Genomic DNA, 21,853 nt, shown 5'->3' with positions numbered 1-21,853 from the left:
ACATTTTTGTTAAGGGGTTATTTATTATTAACCTATGATTACTTTGGGTATTTCATATTTAATCTGAAACACTTCACTGTCTGGTCAGTCTGTTAATGTCTTGAGGAGGTAGTGAGAGGATTCCCGAGCCTTCTATAGGAACAAGTCACAGGCCCTCAATGCACAACTTTATAACAAAATCATTTTCTTCTATCCATGTCCCTTTTTCAAAATGTTTTAATCAATCTTATAGATCAAATAAATTTTTAATGTTTCTTTTGAAAATTTTTACCTTGATTTAGTGGAAGTCCAGGAATAAAAATATTTCTAGTAAAAAATATGTTTATCCACTGTTACAATTATGTTCATATACAGCTTAACAAAATTTATCAACATGTTATTACATACATGCATCATAAAGAAACCCTACTCCTGAGAAGAATACATCATACATATCTATCTATATCTGTGTATTCTACACTTACCATCTCGATACATCGATATCATCTATTGATAAGTAGATATAGATACATATATGGGCATAGGCACACATAATAGAAATAACATTCATATAAAAGATTTTGTAGCAAGAATATCCTGGCTGTTTTTATTCACAGAAGTTTGAATTGTCATCTATGTAAAAAAAGCTGAAACATTTATGGAACAACCTTCTCAAATATTCAAAGGAAAAAATATATAACTATTTCTTTAACTGTAGAAAAATGAAGAGAGTTGGGAAAAACATGTAATAATTGTTATAACAGGAATAATTGCATAAGGTGTTAAAAGAACAAGGAGGGATATAAATAGAAAAATAGGTTAAAAAAGAAGAGAAAAATGAATTATGATATGAAAACATTTAAGTATTTATTCATTTATCCAGTAATTTATATACAAATATTGAAATATCTTCTTTAAAGTATTAATATAATTCTTTGTATCACAATTTGGGGATAAAAATAAACTTCTCTTTTCCAGTATAAACATTCTGCTCTCAAAAGCTCTTTTACAACACATTGATCCTTTCCATTAAACCAGATAGATATCTAGCCTTTGTTATTGATTTTAGCATACAACCTTTACCCTAAGGCTTCGGGCTAACTTTGTATAAGAAAATTGTTCAATCATTAAACTAGTTTAAATACCACAGACAGAAGCTTTAGTTGTTTATGGGTGCATATGGTAATCAAAAAATAACTTTACTCTAAATCCTAAAAAGCAGATAAAGTTGATTTTCAGGGAAACAATAGTGTGAACACAGAATATTAAAACCATCCAAGAGGAACTTAACTCAAGTTGCTCATACAAAACACATGACAGAGAAATCTAGTTGTGCCAGCACATCACATCTTGGTACATTGACGAGATAGCATCTCTTATTTAAGTACACCCCTTCAATCTGTGCTTTGGAATCTCTTCATTTTTTTAAATTCTAGGATGCCTACATTATCAGTTATTGCTTCTAATTCCTGTTTACAAAACATTTCCTTACATCTAGAGAGATCCCTGTCATTCATCCACTCTGTATTTGCTTTCACACTTTTCCCTTACTCTTCTTTATTGAAAATTGAATGTTTAGAAAGAACTGCTCTATTTCACCAGCAGCAGTCACTCCCCAATCCACTCTTCACTCTCCTCTGCTTATTCCTAGTAAAAACTCCCATAAAAATCACCATTGACTTCCATGCCACACTATTTCATGGGTGTGGGTTCTGTCCTCCCCTTATTCAATATTTCCACAGCATTTTCCACTGCTGATCACTCCATCTATTCTCCCTCACGTTATCCTTCTTTAGTCTTGGTTTCTATAGACTCCCTCTTTTGGTTTCCCAGCTGTATGTTCATTCTCTTTGCAATCCCTTTTTATGTCACAATTACTCATGACTCAGACATCTGTTCTTGGATCTAGCCTCTCAACATTCAGGCATACGACATTAAATATCATCTCTATACTGTACCTTTGAGCTATACATCTATCTTCGACTGAGTGTCTTCATTTGGATGCCAACAGTACTTCAGTCTCCTTAGATCTCAGCACAGTATCTTTCTTCCTAACCTCAATATTCTTCCCCTCCTGAGAGTACCAGAATTCTCCTGGTAAGCCAGAATCACGGGGTCATTCTCATGACATCTCCTCCCTTATTCTCTATTTAATTGATCATTAAATATTTTAAGGCAATTATCTTAATAGATCTTAAACTTTAATAAATTATCACCATCTATCTCATGATCAACCTTTCATGTTCCTTTCATTTCTTTCCTGGACAATATTTATAACAAATTAGAATAAAAACATTCTTATTGTTATGATCACTAGTTAATTACTTCACACTGTTTTTTGTTTTTTGTTTTTGTTTTTTTTTTTGGTTGGTCGTGGGGCTTGAACTCTGGGCTTGGGCACTGTCCCTGCACTCTTCAGCTCAAGGCGAGTGCTCTACTGCTTGAGCTACAGTGCCACTTCTGGTTTTCTAGTGGTTTATTGGAGATAAGAGTCTCACGGTCTCTCCTGCCCGGGCTGGCTTTGAACCTCGATCCTCAGATCTCAGCTTCCTGAATAGCTAGGATTACAGGCTTGAGCCACTGGTGCCTGGCTTGCTTAACAGTTTTCAATGACTTTGCACAGTGCTTTGGAAAACTATCAAGATACTTAGTAATTATTATAAATCCCTGTGTCTGCTAGTCCTCTACTGTCTTCTTCAATATTACACAAAACTCTTCTTTTCTCTGGAAAACATTTTTTTTATTTTAATTTTTATTTTTTGTGAACATACTGTACAGAGGGGTTACAATTACATGGGCAGGATAATGCGTACATTTCTTACCAAGCATTGCAGCCTCCTCCTTTGTTTACCCTTCACATCCCTTCCCAGCCTTCCCCCCCCCAAAGCTCCCGTCCCCCGTCCCCTGTCCACCCCCCTCCCACCAACATTGTAAAGCTCGTTTTTTGACATGACAACTTGTACTTCTCATTGTTGCAACAGGTCCACCTGTATCCTTAAATGACTTGTTTTTCCCCATCTCCTCCACAAATTATACCGACATCAAATATAGTGAAAGCAGGGGTTATACTGTGGGAGAGGGACATACAAAGCAACAAAGAAATAATCTTATAAATGTGTTAGAAACAATCCCATGAAAGAAAAGAACATTTGAATACATATCTTAGGGTTCATTTTCCTAACATCACATTATCTGACCTTTTCTGCTTGATTCATACATATACTAGATATTGCAAATAAAGGAAACCATGGGACCTATGTTTCTTTGGGCCTGGCTTACTTCACTTAATATAATTTTTTCCAAGTCTCTGGAAAACATTTTTAATCACACAAAATTCACTAAGTTTTGTCTCTTATAAAATCATACGTGTATTCATTTTGTGTATTTAACTCAGTCTTCAATTAAATATGTATTAATGTCTACATTTTTCATTTGTTTCCTCCACCACAGCAAGAAAAACTTAATTTTGTTGCCATTTTATTTCTAGTTCAAAACTCTCAGCATGGCCTATAGTCAGTACCAAGAGCAAGAATCTGATATGCTGCAGTTAAAAATCCAGTCCTGGCTGTACTATTTCATTTTTTCTTAGTTTCCTTCTCTCTATAGAGGTAAGAATCACCCTTTCATATGGTTATTGAAAACATCAGTAGTTAACATTAAGGAGAAACACTTTGGGTTAACCATAGATTAATTTTGTTTTTGCATGTATTATTTCACTTAACATTAATAGATAATAATAGAATTCCCAGTTTAGAGGAAAGGGCGGGAGATACTAAGTTACTTCACCAAAGTTACACAGGCAGAGGATGGAAGAGTTAATGTGAAAAGTTAGGTCTCCATTAGTCATCCTTTTAAGTTTTTATTTTGACTGTCCTTCCCATTGATCTAATGGTTAGCTCAGTAGAGATGGTATTTATGCTTAACAGTGTAGTGCATATAGTAAATCTTCCAAAACTACTATTTTGTCTGTTTTTGCTTTTAATGCCATCATCATCATCATCATCATCATCGTTACAGCTTAACAGCTAGGAAGAGAAACTGCTACATTTCCATTGACTAAAGAATGAGTGTAAAATGTTTCTCATCTCTGACAGACCTGGTGGCTTCTATCTAAGATGATAAAGCTTCTTCCCAAATCCTGAAGGTGCTCCAAACTCTGTATGACAGACCCTTTTTCAATACGTCCAGCAAAAGAAACACTTCTAAACTCTGGATGTTAAGCTTGCCGTGATGATAGAATATGTAATCAATCATGGCACATGTATCATTGTTTCTCATCACTCCACTTCATCTTCTAAGGCTGACCTTCCAGTTGCATTCATATTGTGTTGAACATAAACCTTTCCGTAGTTTGTATTTCCTCAGCACCAAGTGGAATGCCTTTAATGCCTTAGGGGAAGAACAAGTATTTGTTACCTGTTTGACTAGAAAAAGACAGGAAAGATACTTTTTAAAATATCATTATGAGAGGCTAAAAGTTAATGTGCAGATATGATTGGATCATGAGAGGGATATTTTAAGTTCAGAGAAAGTTCATTCAGAGCAGCAGGTGGTGTTTTTTCTTTTAAGACTTCTTACTGCACAGTTTAATTTTTCACTAGGGCTACTGATTTCCACTGAGATTTACAGGGACTTTGTTGAACTTTTTAAATCTATAAAATGTTAAAAAAAAATAGTTCTTGATAGAGATTTAAATGACTACTTTTCTAAGGGCTGTTGATATTATTCATATCTACTCGACAACAGAATGCACTTTGATATGAAGAAAAGGTGAATATTAAAAACTTGTAAGAAAAATAAAAATATCATGAAAGTAAGATGTCCCTTTCTTATATATTAGAGATTCTAAAGTATTGCATATTAGGTTATTCCAGGGAACATTAATAAGCAAATCCATACACACAGTATATTACTAACTTTTCTTTTTACTTCATGACCCACATATATTTAAATCTTTGCAGTTCCTTTTTTTCTGTTATTCCTTTTCACTGGGGAAAATTAGTATATTAGCAGTAAGAACTGTCAAGTTCATATGTATGTGTTTTTCCTATGAATTAACAATGGTATTTGCCTAATTTTGGTAGAGACTTAAAATCCTATATTCAATCTAGCTAGGCACCAGTGGCTCACACCTGTAATGCTAGCTACACAAGGGCTAAGATTTGAGAATTGTGGTTCAAAGCTAACTTGGTCAGGAAAATTCATGAGAATCTTACCTGCAATTGACCATCAAAAACCCGGAAATGGAGCTGTGACTCGTGGTAGAGTGCTACAGCCTTTACAGCCTTGAGCAAAAGAAGCTGAGCAACAATAGCCAGCCACTGAGTGCAAGCTTGAAGACCTCAACACACACACCACACACACAACACACACACACACACACACATACACACACACACACAGAATAGATGATAGATAGATAGATAGATAGATAGATAGATAGATAGATAGATAGATAGATAGATAGATAGATAGATAGATAGATAAAATTTCACATTCAATACCAGGCTCCTAGATTTCCTTCTAATGGGTAGAATTTGAGACTTCAAAACATAATTTGGTTGGAAATAAAATCAGGAGAGGACGGGATAGGCTCAGGAGGATCAGGATTGCTTTGGAGCTAGAGTTGCAGAGCAAGGGCACTGATCTGTCTTACTGATATTATTTTGGGGGATTATTTTTGAGAATTCATGGAGACTATAGTTGAAGGAAGCTGAAGCTCCCTCTTTCTCCTTGATTTCTTACCCCCCTTTATATTTCTTACCATAAACAAGCTGGTTTAATAATTGACAAAGAATGTTTTATCTTCTTTGAATTAGTAAAATATTGCAAAATAGTAATGTTATTGTTTTGTTTATATAACATGTAGTTACAAGCTTTTCCTAGATTTTGTTAGTTGCTAAATAATAATAAAACTATATGTGTGTGTATAACTGCATATGTATGCAAATATATGTATATATATATATATATATATATATATATATATCTCACTGGAGTCTTACAGTTTAGATAAAGAGTTTATTTGCTGCCTTAAAAAATAATCAACATATTTTCCAATCCTTTTGAAAGTAATATTTTCACTAAGGGAGAGGAGCTTAAATGCATCTTTACTACAAGTATGCCTTTTAGAAAGTTTAAACAAAATTTAGTTCATTTATAATGTTCTCATCCTTTCATTTCAAGATCAGATCTTATTGTTATAAAAACAATATCTCTCCAAAAATATTTGCATATACATAATATTTTAATCAAATAACAGGAGCATAAGTGAATCTCATCTACACCTACAGGTTTTAGAAAGTTTAACCAAAAAATTGAATTTGTTTATGAAGTTCTAATTTAGTCATGTTTTTTATTCTGGCTCAAACTATCATTCCTTAAATCTATTTCTAGACATACTGTTTAATCAAGAGAATGTGATATATATATATGCATAAATATATATATATATATATATATATATATATATATATATAATGGAATTCCATGACTCCATCAGAAAGAATAACATTGTCCCATTTGTTAGGAAATGGAAAGAATTGGAAAAAATTAGATTAAGTGAAGTAAGCCAGGCCCAAAGAAACATAAGTCCCCATGATTCTCTTATTTGCAATAACTAGTATATTTCTGAAACAAGCAGAAAAGGTCAGATAGGTTAATGTTAAGCGAAATGAACCCCCAAATAAAGACACAAGTGGTTTGTTCTTTCTTGCTATTGCTTCTAATGTATTTATAAGGTACTACGTGATTTTTTGTTCCTTTGTATGTCCCTCCCCGACAGTATAGCCCCTGTTTTCACTGTATTTTATGCTGGTATAATTTGTGGAGGGGAAGGGAAAAAACAAATTGTTTAAATAGGGACACAGGTTGACCCATTGCAACAATGAGATATACAAGATTCCATGTCAAAAAATGAACTTTACAATTTATGTGGGGTGGGGGAGGAATGTAGTTGTGGAGATGGGAGGGAAGGGATGGTAGGGGAAAAACAAAAGAAGAGGCAACAATGCTTGATAAGAAAGGTACTCATTACCTTGCTCATGTGATTGTGACCCCTCTGTACAGTATTTTCACAAGAAAAAACTTATTAAAATAGAGAACTATAAAATAATGACTATAATAAAAGTTTATATGAACTAATATAAATATTAACTAAACTTTACATACTTCAAGCACATAAATATTTCTTACAATATGTCATATACATAGTATATGTATGAGTCAAGCAGAAAAGATCAGATAAGGTGATGTTAGGAAAATGAACCCTAAAATATGTATTCAAATGTTTTTTTTTCTTTCATGCATTTGTTTCTAACGCATTAATAAGATTATTTCTTTGTTGCTTTGTATGTCCCTCCCCCACAGTATAACCCCTGCTTTCACTGTATTTGATGTCGGTATAATTTGTGGAGGGGAAGGGGAAAAACAAGTCGTTTAAATAAGGATACAGGTGGACCCATTGCAACAATGAGAAGTACAAGTTGTCATGTTGAAAACGAACTTTACAACTTTGGTGGGGGGGGAGGTTTGGGGGGGCAGGGGGGAGGCTGGGAGGGGATAGGAAGGGGAAACAAAGGAGGAGGCTACAATGCTTGATAAGAAATGTACTCATTATCTTGCCCATGTAATTGTAACCCCTCTGTACAATATTTTCACAATAAAAAATAAATAAAAATTTTTAAAAAATGAATATATCATAATGAAACCTTAAAATATATTAAATACTTCTGATCAAAAATAGCATAACACTTTAATTTGTATATAATAATGAATGCTATCTTAGTCATCTTTATCATTTTATAAATTAAAAAACAATAGCACAAATAGTCCATGGTACTCCTCTAAGAGATAATTGCTAAATGTTAAAATACTCAATTTAAAAATAAAAACTACTTTTTAAAAACTCTTATTAGTTATTATAAAGGTGATACACAGAGGGGTTACAGTTACATGTCACATAATGAGTACATTTCTCTCATTTTCTGCCAGTTTTCAATCTGGACTCCTTCCCCAAGTTTTATAATTCATTTTCAACATTGTGACTAATGAGTATCACTGTGGCATTTATTCAGCCTTTATCTTAATATTTCTGTGCTCCTCCTCAACCTTCCCCAAACAGATAAATTTACATACAAGATGAAAGAGTTGGGAATTGAAAACAGGGACATGGAAAGAAAAAAAACAAAAAAAAGCAAAAAAAAAAACCCATAAAACCTCTTGTTTCCATTTCTTGGAATTCATTTCTATAAACATCATTTTATATGATCATATGCTCAGAACTATTGAGCCTTTGTGATCCTATCTTAAGAATATTCTCATTTGGTCTCAATGTATGAATGTCTACAGTCCTATATAGTTTATCATGCTCAAGTGTATATTTTGTCTTTTATCATATAGTGTGTTTACTTGTACATTTATTGGCATATTCTAATTACTACAAATGAAGAAAGCAACACAAACTATGTTTCTTCAGACCTGGCCTATCATTTAATATAATTTTTTCCAAGCCATTCCATTTCCTTACCAATAGACAATATCATTCTTTCTGATGGAAACAAAGATTCCACTGTGTATATACAACAAATTTTCTTGAACCATTAATGTGCTGAAGAGCATCTGGGTTGATTTCATGTCTTGAGTATGGTAAACAATGATGTAATGAACATGCTTGTGATGTTAGCTTTAATGTGTCCTTGTTTGTGGTCTATTGGATAAATGCCCAGGATTCAATTTCTGGGTCATAGGGAAGCTCTATATTTAGTCTTTTGAGAAACTTCCATACTGCTTTCCAGAGTGGTTGAACAAGTTTACACTCCTACCAACAGTGTATAGTGATGTTCCCTTTTAGCCACCACCAACATGTTATTGCTAGTTTTGGGGTAAGGGCCATTCTAACTAAGGTAAGGTTAAATGTCAATGTTGGTTTGATTTGCATTTCTTTTATGGCCAGAGATGTTACACATACCTTCGCATGTCTATTGGTCATTTCTAATTCTTCTGAGAAGTCTCTTTTTAAGTCTTTAGGCCCATTTATTAATTGAGTTGTTATTTCTTTGAAGATTTATTGGGAGGGTTACTGGAACTGAAACTTTGGCAAAGTAGCAAATTATAACATTAACCCACAAAAATCAGCAACTTTTCTGTATGCCAACAAGGAGATGGTCAAGCCTTATATCAGGAAAGCAATTTCATTTGTAATATCCTCAAAAAAATCCTAGTAATTAACTTAATCAAAGATGTGAACAACCTCTGTTATTCAAACTTTAACAATATGAAAAAAAGAAATAGAAGCAGATTTATAGAAATGGAAAACCCTGGAGCTGGGAAGGTGGCTCAGTAGTAGAGAGCACTTACCTTGCATGCCTGAGGCCCTGGGTTCGATTCTTCAGCACCACATAAGCAAAAAGAAAAAAGCTGGAAGTGGCGCTGTGGCTCAAGTGGTAGAGCGCTAGCCTTGAGCTGAAGAGCTGAGGAACAGCGCCCAGGCCCAGAGTTCAGGCCCCACGACCGGACCCCCCCCCCTCAAAAAAAGAAATGGAAAACCCCTTCCATGTTCCTGTGTTGGATTAACACTGAAATAGATACAATGCTCAAAACAATTTACAAATGTAATGCAATACCATCAAAATTCCAACAAAAGTCTTCAATGATATAGAGAAAGCAATCCAAAAATTCATATGGAATAATAAAAGACCCTGAAGCACAAAACAATCCTTAGCAGGAATAATTGCATTGGATGAATATCAATACCAAACTTCAAACTCTATTACAAAGACATAGTTTAAAAACTCCTGGTAATCACACAAGAATATGCCTGAGGACCAATGGAACAGAATCAAGGACCCAGAAATGAACCCATAGACATATAGCCACCTAACATTTGATGAGAGAACCAAAAAACAAAACAAAAAATAGGATGTAAGAAAGACAGTCTCTTTAAAAATAGTGCTGGCAGAATTGGCTATACACATGCAGAAAACTGAAGCTACATCCTATATATCTTCCTGATCCAGAATCAATTCTAAGCGGATCAAAGACCTGAACGTAAGTCCAGATAACATGAAAATATTACAGGAAGGTATAGGGGAAACACTAAGTATCCTAGGCATGGGTCGAAACTTCCTAAGTAAAGTTCCAGAATCACAACAAATCAAAGAAAGACTGGATAAATGGGATTACATCACTGAAGAGTTTCTGCATGGCAAAGGACATAGCTAGCAAGATTAATAGAAAGCCTACAGAATGAGAGATGAATGTTAGTATGTATCAGACAAGGGCCCTCAGCATTGATTGCCCAAGTTATTCTTCAGTATTATTAGGAAGAACATCAAATATTAAAATTTTGCAAAAAGCCACTATCTCTCCTGTAATAAATGAATTTTATTCAATGGCTCAAAGAAAAATTAAATGTATCTCCCTATAGGTTCTTGGATATTTACCAGAAATTTCTTAACTGTTTGCATATTTATTGTCTTAACCTTTATTTAAGTTTTAAAACACAAACATTAAGGAAAATGTGGAAAATTAATTTTACCTCAAGCAATAATGTAAAAATGTAATCGAATCTTATAAGCTATGCTGTTTGAATTTGAATATATTCTGCAGGATTCTGTAACATTAATAATATCTAACCATTTTCTTCTATCTTTAACATGTACTTATGCGGAGGTATTCTACACACAGTTAGACAGCAATAGGGATAATTTTGTACTTCTGATAACTTGACAGAGTACATTTCCCTCTAAATAAAATAAACCCCCTTGCTTTCAAATACCTAAAATCCTGGTTATAAATAGCTAATACATTTTAAATTGTCAAGTAAGCTTTTGAACAGGTAAGAGATATCTCCAGAGACAAATAACTAGAGGGGAAAAAAAAACTAGAATGACAGATGAATATAAGATGTAGAAGAGCTTATTACACTGTTGTTCCAGCAAAAAGGAGAGGGTCTTAAGTTTCAGTTAAGGGAAATATGGAAATAGATAATAAACCAGAAGGAAAGAATACATGAAGAATCAAGTCTAGTCCAGGCAAAAAAATTAGCCTAAACATGATTACTTGTACCTTTTTCCCCAGCTACCCAGAAGGCATAGGCAGGAGAGCATAGCCCAATTCTAACTGCAGAGAAAAAAATATAAAGACTATTTGAAAAGTAACTGAAAATCAAAGAGTACCAGAAGGATAACCTAGGTGTTAGAAGAATTCGCAAGTTAGAGGCCCTGCTTCAAATCCTAGTACTGAGTAACAAAAACAAAACAGCATTTCATATAGTCATTAAAGAAATCATTGATTAACAAATTAAAAACTTAAAACACATTATGAGGTTTGAAAGTACATTTCAAAAACCCAAGTATGCATGTATTTATGTATTGTATGTATAATATATGTAATCTCCATATAGAGAAAGAGCAACGTACTGAGAATAAAATAATTGAGGTAGCAAATGATACCTGTTCTTCTACCAGAGTTGGAATTAGCAGTATTCTTTATATATTTTACTTCCATTTACTACATTTTATAGTTAATCTGTACTATCTGAAATAAAACAATCTTAACACAACACATCTATCTTATCTAAAATTAGTATAAGAAGCCCACTGTGATCAAGGTCACTATTGCACTTACCCATCCTTCCCATCAAAACACCATAGCCTTTGCTTCAAAATGGCAAACCACTCTTCTATAATCTTTCTGAATTGAGGTAAAGTGGATTAAATTAAAATTGTAGGAATGAGGGAAGTGGACATGTTCTACTCTTGGTTAAGTATGTTGCAATTATCTGTTCCTGATTCTCATATTAATGATCTCATTACAAAATTAGCACCAGTGACTCAAAATAAGATGTGGTAGGAGTTTCCCGACCAGCTGTTATAAGGCCATATCTCCAGGTGTGATAAGACATTCTCCAAAGCCTACAAATGACAGTCATTAAAGATGTGCTTCAGATGTCTAATAGGTACCTTTTACTTTCAGAATCAAAGCAAATCTATAATTACTGAGGACACATGGCTCAGGCTGATTACATTTTAACAACAGATTAAGAAATCCAGTCTTTCTTCAGGGAAATTGCCCAAGTTGTATCTCTCTTCTCTTTCCAGTCTCACATGCAGGGATCCAGGCTATTTCCTGCTCCTGTCATTCATACTTCCAGAATATTTCAAGATTCTCAGGATTGATGCATAGAGAAGATTGGCCCAATTGTGAAATGGCATCCACACTAACATAGCAAGTATTATTTCTAGATATGAAGACCATTTGCTTCTGGCTGATTACTCACTCATAATGTAGATCATTGCTACTTTCTTGAGCTTCACTGGTGCCTAGAACATGAAAAATTCCTGAAGATTTTAAGTTCAACAACACATAGACTCTCCAGAAAACATCTTGTTCTTTTCAATAGAAATGCTTTGGGGTTTTTTTCCTTATTTTCTTGCCTCTTAAGCCTTTCCTAAATGAATTTACCCAGTCCTGTCTTTGTGACTAATCCGGGACTGCTATTACCTTCATCTAGAAGATCAAGAAAGACACTGAAAACTTTCCTGATGGTGACAAAGACAGGTAAGTTCCTTTTGGATCTTACTTCCTTATCTAGGAAACCAAAGACATTCCATTTCCCAGTATTCTTTGCAATTAAGTTAAGGTCAAAATGCCTGTGAAACATGAGTGGCTATACGTATACCTTTTTTTAAAACTGGATCCCTAAAAAACCCAGAGGCAATTTCAGTTCTTTATTTTTCCCAGAAGATATGGTAGAAAGTGGCGCTGAAATGGCTAAGTATCCCTGTGGTAGGATCCTTAATCTCATAGCCTCTGCTCAGAAGAAATTAGCCCAGGAGAGATTCCTGATCTTTTTCAGACTTAGAGAAAGTGATAAATAATAACATTAGATAAGTATTCAATGAGATGATACAAAAAATACAAAATACAAAAAAAATCAATGAGATTATACATTACAAAAAAGACTACATCATCTTCATTAATGTGACCAAACAGATCACAAGGGGGAAGTATTAAAATGATAAAGACTGCCCGTCCCCCACCACCTTCAATTCACATAGCCTGTAGATCTCATCCAGTCTTTAGAATCATCACCCCAATGAAGGTATTCATCCTTTGCATTGTTCTTTTTAGGCTCAGGATATTTCACTTTCAGATACTGGTCCATTAGAAACTATTACTTACAAGGTGTTAAAATTAGCTTAAAAGGTAATCTTACCCAGAAGGCATTTGCATCTTAATGAAAGGAGCTTAGTGAGTGAGTAGCCTTTGAGACTTAAGAAGATTGAAGTTGTAATTTTGTAATTAGAAGAAACCTTTAGGTTCAAGGGTAATTATAACAATTATATGTTGAGCACTAAACATGCACAGGGTCCTAACTAAACACTTTATACTTCCTATGGTATTCACAAAGTGTGTCTATTAAATATGTACAGTTAAAGCTATTTTTCTCAGTGAAGAAACTGAGCCTGAGTGTGGTTAACTCCATGTTCACTTGGTAAGCAGAGAAGCAGAGACCCACTCAGATGGACTACATGAAGTCCTTGACTTTCTCTTACTTTGTTGCCTCCTGAGATATAGACTTGTTTACTCAGTAAACATATTTCCAAATATTAGCATTCCATAAATTTTTCAGCCATTATCCCTCAAATTTTATCCAGTACAAGGCCCTCCGCTTTACTTTTGGATAAGGACTACACAGCAGGAAACAGCCTCATCAACTCCTATTCAAGACACTAATATGGAAGTCATCTTTGCTTTCAAACATGGTTTTCCACTGGTGTGATTATGAACACAGCCATGTGTGTGCATGTGTGTATGCCTGTGATTGTTCAAACATGATTATTGGGGAAATATAATTAAAAATAAAATATTCTCCAGACACAAAAACACAATCTACAAAGGCAGTAGAGAAAGAATGTGAGTTTGATATTGATATTGACTAAACATTAAGCCATATAATAGGAATCCTAGGAAATCCACTAAGGGATTAGAGAGAGAACAAGCTTACTCTTTTAGATAGCCAAGCAGATTGTACTCATTATTTATACATCCTAAAGATGAAGGACTAATTCTGTAGTAAGGGAACTTGACATTGCCATTTATTTATTACGCACAGTTGATCTTTAATTTACCTAGTGATTACATTGACTATTTGTGTTAAATGATTTGATTTTATACAAATTACTTGATTTAATACCCTGTCCTATCTTTATGGCAAGAGCTTAGAGAAAGATGACCTACAGAAGGATGGAGAGATCTTGAGCACAATTTCCTTTCCCATTATTGCCCCTGGTCCTTGAGAAGGACATTCCTGGATTATCAACCAGGCAAAAGGCTTATATATCTATTTAAAAGATTTACATATAATTAAGAGAGAAATAACTTACATGTTTTCTAAAGTAAATGTTCTAAGAAGAGAGAAAGAAATCTTTTTTATTTTCAAAAAAAGGGGAGCAGGGAGAAGTGTAATCATGGAGATGGGAGGGCAGGGATGGTAGGGAAAAAACAAAAAAGGAGGCAACAATGCTCAGTAAGAATGTACTCATGACCTTGCTCATGTAATTGTAACCCCTCTGTATGGTATTTTCCAAATATATATATATATATATATATATATATATATATACATACATACATATTTATATATACATATATATGGAGAGAGAGAGAGAGAGAGAGAGAGAGAGAGAGAGAGAGAGAGAGAAAGAGAGAGAGAGAGAGAGAGAAGCTGAATGGGGAAGAGAAAATGAGGAAAGGAAATAGATGAGAAAGACCAAAAAAAAAAAGGTAGAAAGTGGCATTCTGTGTAGTTGCATTTTACATACCTCCCATTTTTACTTGTCCTGTGAGGACTACAAGATTTTCTGCCTCAACTCAAAATCTCTAGAGTCTAGGAATTTGGTGCCTCTGTAAATAAATACCATAGGATCCTATGCTGAAGTTGCTGCCCTGGAATTGTAACTAATGGCTCTCACTTTTATAGAACCTTACTCAGTCACTGGGGAGAATCCCACTCAAAAAATAACTTCAGAAATGAGGTTAGCATGGATGTAAGACATTTGGTAACTGACTTCACCATTTCTAAGAACGAAGTCGAAGCATACCATCCCAATAGAAATCTGGAATGAGAGATAGAAGGTAATCTCTTCAAAATATCTGGAGAATAACCCATGGATGTTAATAAAAATGGAATGCATATGTGTGCCAAATAACACAGATGTTGGGAGGAGTGGCGGTGGGGAAGGGAAAGAGGAAGAAAAATGAGGGAGGAGGTAACAAGTTCGAGAAGAAATGTACTCACTGGATTGATAACACATAACAGTCACTACAAAATTTTCACAATGGTAATTAATCTGATGAAATTCCATTACAGAAGCAGTGTTGATGTTAAAGCCAAAGGCAGATGTGAAAAAATAGTGATCTTAATTTTTTTTAGTTTTTATTTTATTTTTTTTATTGTGAAAATACTGTACAGAGGGGTTACAATTACATGGGCAAGATAATGAGTACATTTCTTATCAAGCATTGTTGCCTCCTCCTTTGTTTTCCCCTTCCTATCTCTTCCAAACTACCCCCCAATGCCCTCCCAATCCCCCCCACCCCCCAAAGTCGTAAAGTTCGTTTTTCGACATAACAACTTGTACATCTCATTGTTGCAATGGGTCCACCTGTATCCCTATTTTGTGCTGCTGAAGAAGGACATGATTTCCATGTTTTCCCCTCATCCATCCACTAGAGAGAGAAACTATTGTTTCTAATAAATGAAGCTAAAGCAAGCAAACTTCCCACTGACAATAAATAGCCTCCAGACATTTCAAATCAGAAGATAAACAGTAAAAAAATGCATTATTTTTCCACTTAGCTATGCCAATTATTTCAAGTGAATGTATGTATTATTCATTTATTTTTTGAATAATGGGATTAAATTTAAGGAAAACAATTATTTCTTGAAGTGTCTGAAGATTGTATCAGCATTGAATTTATCAGTCATTGTGTTTCATCATTATATTTTCAATATGGAAGCCTGAAAATATAACCATACATAAAATTGATAAATTCTAGGTCCAGAAAAAACTTTGAAGTTTATCTATTCACCTAGTACAATTTTATATATGAAGAAAGTGAAATTCAAAAAGCATGGCTTACCTATTCTTATAGAATGTTCTTCAGAATACCCATCAAGTTGTCATTCTCTAGGAAAATAGTCTTTGTTAACATAGTTTCTCCTTTAATGTATCTTGTGAAGAATGAAAAGCCCTACCTTACTTCACATTGATGTCTTTCTTTGGTAAATTATGATAGTTACATTCCAGAGTTGTTTAGGAGCTACCCAGTGACCCTATTCAACAACAAGCATGATTTTATTAATAGTTCCTTGTCATCTTTGACCTTCTTAAATAACAAAAGATTTTGGTTGTTCCAAATAAATATAAAAGAACTCACAGAAATGTTTTTTATAAGAAAATGTGTTGCCTACAAAAGCATAATCTTAAAAATACTTTTTAACATTAAAAAAGGAAACATGAATGAAAAAAGGCATGCTTCAGCATATAATGTAGATAATTGCATTATAGATTATTAAGGAATTCCCAGAATGCCTAACATACTGGATGTATTATAAACAAACTGGAATTTTGGCTACCAATTTTTTTTAAATTCATTATTCTAAATCACATGAACATTTTCTTAATTCATTTACTTCTATAAGATGATATATTACAAGTAAATATATCTAAACTAACTTCAAGTTAAATCCACCAAAATGATGTCATGTCAAAAAGAAAAAGGTAAATGTATTAATAATTGAGAGAACAATCTAATTATCTCAGTGTTTCAGGACAATGATAGTTACATATGTGATGATTAGTTAGACAAAAGTATAATGCAAATACCATTATATCATTTCTGTATATCATTTCAGTTTTACATACTGGGAAATTTTCCATTGATAAATGAAGGAAGTAACCTAAAGCACACATGAGCTAGACAAAAGATTAATGTATATTTTGAATGCCTTGCTGACTGGAAAAATATGAAATGAATGTTTTAACTGCTTTGTTAAGTGGCAACAACTTTGTATAATTATGTAAAGATGATAAAAATATTTTAAAAGTATTAAATAGAAGAGCAAGTATATATCAAAATCTACTATTTAAAGTTCAAGATTATTTTTCATAGCAGAAAAATTAAAAATTGACTTATTCTTTGCATATACACTTAAAAAAATTGGGGCCTCATGTCTGGCACTCAATCAATTGGCCCAAACCTCTAGTCCTGTTTAATGATGATTTTTAGGTCTCAATTCCTCTCTTGCTTGAGCCACAAACTACCTATTTTACACTTCCTATCATTCCTTGAGTCATCAGCACATAGCTACCTTTCGTGGAGATGGAGCCTTGTAGATTTATTGATTGATTGATTGCCCAGGCTGATTTAGAACAATGATCCCCCCAATCTCAACCTCTTACTTAGCTTGGTGTGACAGACACAAGCAACTATCCCTAGCTATGGGTGAAGTATGAGTGTCCTGAGATTTGGATTTGTTGTTGTTGTTGTTTCCGGTTCAGATCAGCCTTGAACTGTAATCCTCCGACTCTTATCCCCCCAAGTAGCTAGGATTATAAACGTGAGAGGCTGTCACCTGGATAGGCATTCTTCTTAATGCATGACATGAGAGCAATGAATAACAGTCTCATCTTCATGGGACTGATATTCACTCTATTGGATGGAGACAGGTAAAATGTTTTATGACAGATGGTGATAAGGATTGAGGAGAAAGAAAGTATTGTAATCAAAACTGGGACTGGGCATGAGTACTCTTTTAGATAAGAGCACTTAGAGAAAGTCTCTTAAATACTTTTATGGAGGTAAACCATATATATCTGGAGAAAAAGGTGAGCAAATGGAATCATATCTATATGGAAAGGCCATTAAAAGAAGTAAGAACGGTCAACTGGAGCAATCGTTAACAGACAGACTAGGGGACCAATTAAAAAAATGGTAGAGAGGAGGCATGGGAAATACAGCATTTAGATTATAAAGTATCTGTTAGACTACTCTAAGGACTCTGGGATTCACACTGAACGCCTTGGTAAACATTAGAGGGTTTTGAGTAAGGATCTCATCTTTTAAGAGATGAATTTGGCTGTTGTCAAAAGCACAGTCTAAGACAGGATCAGACAATGGAGCCAATCAAAAGCCACAGGCCGTAACTCAGAAAGCCATGATGGAAGAGGAATGGTAGTCTTGAGAAGTTGTGGAGCTCTGCTGTAGTTAGAAAAATCAAAGTAAACAAATTTTACTCTTGATAGCATATCCAGAAGAAATTGTCGATACTGGAGAGAAGAAACAGACTCAGGCTTCTGGGAAAACCAATAAGAACAAGGTCAAGGATAAGAGCGTAAGGCTGAAGTGAGGTTTGTGATTTGCTTTGAAGCTTTGACCCTAGAGGCAGGAACTGGTGAGGTAGAATGAATCCATTCAAACAGAGAAAGGCACAGTCTTGTGGTTGCAATTGGGACCAGAATGGTATCAAAGGTAGTGAGATCAGTGAGCTGCTAGCATTGACAACTAAAGTACCTGACCCATGATTGTCTGGGCAGTTAAAAAAACATGGATTAACTAACTACACACACAATGATGACTGGGAATTTCTCAAGTTCAGTTTAAAGATATGATCTCAAGTCAGACTGAAGTTGTAGGAATTAAAAATAAACCTAGATTATAGTTTTTTGCTGCTTATGTGATTGGCTCAAGATTCAGGTGGGTCTAGGCCTAGCTAGAGCTACGAAGGAAAATGTAAAGGTCTAAAAACATAACAGAGCTGAAATAGAAAAAAAAATAGGTCAGGTTAAAGTGATTGAGTTAAAAGAAGCCTAATTCAAAAAGATGAAAGGAGTAACAGAGTTCAAAGGGAAAAAATCATGAATTCCCTAGGGCCTCCTACTTTTATCCTTCATGCAAAACTGAAGCTTTGCCATCTGTCTCACTTTGGTAAGAACTATTTTGCCCTGTATCTGCCCACCTTGTCTCTTCTGCATTGGTTATATGTCTTCTTTACTGTCTCAGAAAAGGACTTAACTCTCTCAGCCTGCTGGTTGAATCTCAAGGTACTCCTGCAATAATTTAAAAAGCTTTTCTCATATATATATAGATAGATAGATAGATATAGATAGATAGATATACATATAGATATATATCACCTTTTCCTGGAGGAAAAATTTCATTAGAACTGATCACATCAAAAAGTACCTTATTTCAAATAAAATAGCAATGCTAAATGAACATAATGCAATTGCTTCTCGATAGCTGTTGTGAATGCCACCCTGGGGTGAGAATTAGGATGAGGAAATTGAGACACAACTTTAAAGCTTGGCAAACATTTCAGTAATCAAGGCAAATAATATTAAATGCAACATTTAAAAATGTATGAGTAGTATATAAATTCTATTCAACAAATATCAAAGTTATAGACAGAAAAGTTTTTCAACATTCAGTGAGGGTCTAAGTCAAACTCTCATACTTCCCATTAAAGACACTCATGAAAACATAGTTGGCATAGAAGTAAGAATGGCTCATGTCTATAATCCTGGCTACTCAGGAGGCTGAGATCGGAGGATTGATAATGATTGGAGGCCATCCTGGGCAGGAAACTCCTTGAGACACTTATCTTCAATAAACTACTCAAAACGCTGGACCTGGTAATGCTATGGCTCAAATGGTAGAGTGATCGCCTTGAGCAAAAAGAAGCTCAGAGACAGCGCCTAGGCCCTGAGTTCAAGCCCCAAGACCTGCTTTAAAAAAGTTAGAAGTTACTCTAAGCTTTATGTATTTACAAACATTTCATAGCAAAACAATTGGAGTGTACATTTTATGATTATTTAATAATGGAGCCAAAATAGAAAAGAAGTTACTGTCATTGAAGTGGTCAAATTACTTGCTAAATAATAATCTATTTTGTGCCTGATTATAATTTTCTTTATTGCTCATCTCTACTGTTTTTACCTATCAGATATCTATACTAAATACACCATAAAACATTTTGGTGAAGGATGGGGCAAAACATTTAACTCAGGCTTTGTGTGTGCTATGAAAGTGCTCTATCACTTGAGTCATGTGCCCAGCCCATCCATACATTGTGAAAACTTTCACTGGATATTTCTTACCACATTACAAGAGCAGGTTTCCAGGCTTTGTTTCCCTATCCCACTGCTTTCAAGTATGTTTCCTGGTGTTTATTTTGTTGAACTTTGACTTAGCCTTTCTAAAGAATTGTGTTATTTGAATTCTCCCTTTTATCTACCAAATTTTTGGCAATACATTTTTATATACTTGCATACCATCCAATATGCTTACTTTTATGTTTATAAGCTAATTCTTTTTTTATTTTATTTTATTTTATTTGTGAACATACTGTACAGAGGAGTTACAATTACATGGGCAGGATAATGCGTACATTTCTTACCAAGCATTTCAGCCTCCTCCTTTGTTTACCCTTCACATCCCTTCCCAGCCTCCCCCCCTCCCCCCAATCCCAATCCTTTTTCTTCCCCCCTTCCCCCCCCCACAACGACGTTGTAAAGCTCGTTTTGGACATGACAACTTTTTATAAGCTAATTCTAACTTCCACATATGAGGGGAAACATGAAACTCTGTCTCTCTGGGCCTGACTTAACATAATTTATCCCAAGTCTTTCTATTTCTTTAATATAGGAGCCTGCTTATTATCCAATGCTAGGCTCAGATTTCAATCCTCCTGCATAAGTCTCTCAAAAGCTAAGCTTTCCTACCATTCCTGGATTTCGTGGCTTTCTTGTTTTTATGAATTGCGTGTAGAAGAACTATATGAAAAATTAAAATGTTACAGAAATTTTAAAAAATGCATCAGTGAACTATTAAACATTCCCTTCTTATCTGTGAAACATCTGTATCTGCCAAAACCCAAACTTGATCATAAACCAGACCCAAGAATAGCTTTTGAAGAAACTAAACACAAGGTTTGTGGGTTTTCTGAACATTTGCTGGAACGGGTGACTAGTCCTTTTGCAGACCACATGAATGTCACAGCCATTAGTTTTGCTCTGGATCCCCTGATTTTCCCAGACTCCAGATCAGCTGCAGCAAGAATTCCTTTCTACTATATTACTTGCAAAGTATGTAGTACTTCTTAACAACATAGATCACTTTCCTCAAAGGACTCTCATACCAACTGCTAACTAAAAACATTTGCTGTATTTTTATGTAATTCTAAAACACAAATGTTATCTCTTGTACTCATTAGAGAGTAGCCTGTTCTCTAGGAGATAACAATGCATGCTGTATGTCTACCCTTCCTAGGCCCACCTCACAATGCTCTGCTTCCTCTCAATGCAACTCTAATTATTCTGTCACCTAAGAAGTGGAAAGCTTTCCCTCACCCCATTTGGACACATCTCCCCACCTAGATAAAATGATGAGCTTACAAAGACATTTTTGTAGAGATCCAAAAGAGAATGCTATTAGGTGGCTCGATACCATTTCTGTATTTCCTCTTCTTTGGGGAAGACAGACCTATCCCTATGCACACAGCAGCCCATTTCAGTAACCTTGGCCAGAGGTTCTGTATCTTTTACAAGAAGCTTCTATTAAAGATATTTTCTTTCATGGTACTGAAAGTGCATAGCACCCCTGCCCATCTCTTCTTTTCCAACATTCACTTCTAAAGCAGTAAGTCATGACATCTTTATAGATGTCACATCCTTTGTCCAACCTGATCTTTCCTACTTTATGTAATTCTAGAAACAACTTTAAAAATTGTCTTTGCACCTAATGTTAAGTTTTACTTCAGATCTCTAGATCCTAAGATTTCAAAGTCAAGGCAATGAGTCCAGTT

General features: G+C 34.6%; 1 long non-coding RNA gene across 1 annotated transcript in view; it reads left to right on the top strand.

Annotated features, from left to right (window-relative positions):
- The first annotated feature begins 2,009 nt into the window (after window positions 1–2,009).
- Window positions 2,010–21,853, top strand: part of LOC138837798 (uncharacterized) — a 72,910-nt gene continuing 53,066 nt past the window's right edge. The window contains exons 1-2 of the long non-coding RNA XR_011375447.1: window positions 2,010–2,076; window positions 3,467–3,587. This is a non-coding gene — a long non-coding RNA (uncharacterized lncRNA). The remainder of the gene's footprint in view (window positions 2,077–3,466; window positions 3,588–21,853) is intronic.

Source organism: Dipodomys merriami, unplaced genomic scaffold, assembly GCF_024711535.1.
Source record: "Dipodomys merriami isolate MVZ:Mamm:240054 unplaced genomic scaffold, mDipMer1.0.p SCAF_10, whole genome shotgun sequence".
Taxonomy (NCBI): domain Eukaryota; kingdom Metazoa; phylum Chordata; class Mammalia; order Rodentia; family Heteromyidae; genus Dipodomys; species Dipodomys merriami.
Note: the sequence above shows the minus strand (reverse complement) of the source record. Positions and strands in the feature narration are given on the sequence as shown.